This window comes from Anarrhichthys ocellatus, unplaced genomic scaffold (assembly GCF_004355925.1).
Source record: "Anarrhichthys ocellatus isolate YVR2014 unplaced genomic scaffold, GSC_Weel_1.0 scaffold8953, whole genome shotgun sequence".
NCBI lineage: Eukaryota > Metazoa > Chordata > Actinopteri > Perciformes > Anarhichadidae > Anarrhichthys > Anarrhichthys ocellatus.
In genome coordinates, this window is record NW_022288927.1 from 1 (window position 1) to 1,537 (window position 1,537).

At 45.0% G+C, this 1,537-nt stretch overlaps 2 non-coding genes across 2 annotated transcripts; both read right to left on the minus strand.

The window, feature by feature from the left end:
- Positions 1-355: 355 nt before the first annotated feature.
- trnav-uac (transfer RNA valine (anticodon UAC)) lies at positions 356-428 on the minus strand. The gene has a single exon. It is a non-coding gene; the product is annotated as a tRNA-Val (tRNA).
- Positions 429-1,112: 684 nt separating this feature from the next.
- On the minus strand, positions 1,113-1,185 carry trnav-uac (transfer RNA valine (anticodon UAC)). Its single transcript has one exon. It is a non-coding gene; the product is annotated as a tRNA-Val (tRNA).
- Between the last annotated feature and the right edge of the window lie 352 nt (positions 1,186-1,537).

Sequence of the window (1,537 nt, forward strand, 5' to 3'; positions counted from 1 at the left end):
TGTCACGCGGAAGACCAGGGTTCGATTCCCTGACGGGGAGTTTTCTACCAGTTGCTCGTAAGACACAGCCGTTTAACACAGCATGTTCAAGCATGTTCCTGCTGTAAGAGATCGCTTCACATTAACGATATGATAGGATACCTCGGCATGCATGAAAGGCTGCGCATCACAATGGAAAATTCTGCATCAAAATGGAAAATTCTGCTTCTTTTCATCCAGTTTGCTGGGAACGCTAGTCAGAACACTTTGATTGTGTGGAGGAAAGGCTAACCCTGGGGCATTTGTACTTATCCAGTTTCTGACAATTCCACTACATAGAGTGTTATTGTGTGGAGTAAGCAGGAACAAGGAATACTATTTCCGCCCAGTTTCGAACTGGGGACCTTTCACGTGTAAAGCAAACGTGATAACCACTACACTACGGAAACTGCCAAAGATGACTTTTACGCACGTGCCCAGGCTCAATGCACCATTCACACTTGACTGCAAACATTTCAGATGCCAGACGACTTGATTTCCAAATGGATTCAGTCATAGCTGCTGTGTCATTGAGTGACAGTAAATGTCTAGTACGCTTAAAGCCTCCCCTGTATAGCTCTAAGAATTCCCTTTAAAGGTCGGAACAGCGCCACTTTTTTTTCATTAGCCCAAAAATGCTACTAGAGCAGTCCTCTTGTCGGAACAGCGCCACTTTTTTTTTATTAGCCCAAAAATGCTACTAGCGCAGTCCTCGTTAGTATAGTGGACGGTATCTCCGCTTGTCACGCGGAAGACCAGGGTTCGATTCCCTGACGGAGTTTTCTACCAGTTGCTAGTAAGACACAACCATTTAACACAGTATGTTCAAGCATGTTCCTGCTGGAAGAGACTGCTTCACATTAATGATATGATTGCCTACCTCGGCATGCATGAAAGGCTGCGCATCACAATGGAAAATTCTGCATCAGAATGGAAAATTCTGCTTCTTTTCATCAACTTTGCTGGGAACGCTAGTCAGAACACTTTGATTGTGTGGAGGAAAGGCTAACCCTGGGGCATTTGTACTTATCCAGTTTCTGACAATTCCACTACATAGAGTGTTATTGTGTGGAGTAAGCAGGAACAAGGAATACTATTTCCGCCCAGTTTCGAACGGGGGACTTTTCGCGTGTAAAGCCAACGTGATAACCACTACACTACAGAAACTGCTGAAGTAAACTTTTACGCACGTGCCCAGGCTCAATGCACCATTCACACTTGACTGCAAACATTTCAGATGCCAGACGACGTGATTTCCGAATGGATTCAGTCATAGCTGCTGTGTCATTGGGTGACAGTAAATGTCTAGTACACTTAAAGCCTCCCCTGTATAGCTCTAAGAATTCCCTTTAAAGGTCGGAACAGCGCCACTTTTTTTTCATTAGCCCAAAAATGCTACTAGAGCAGTCCTCTAGTCGGAACGCCACTTTTTTTTCATTAGCCCAAAAATGCTGCTGGCGCAGTCCTCGTTAGTATAGTGGATAGTATCTCCGCTTGTCACGCGGAAGACCAGGGTTCG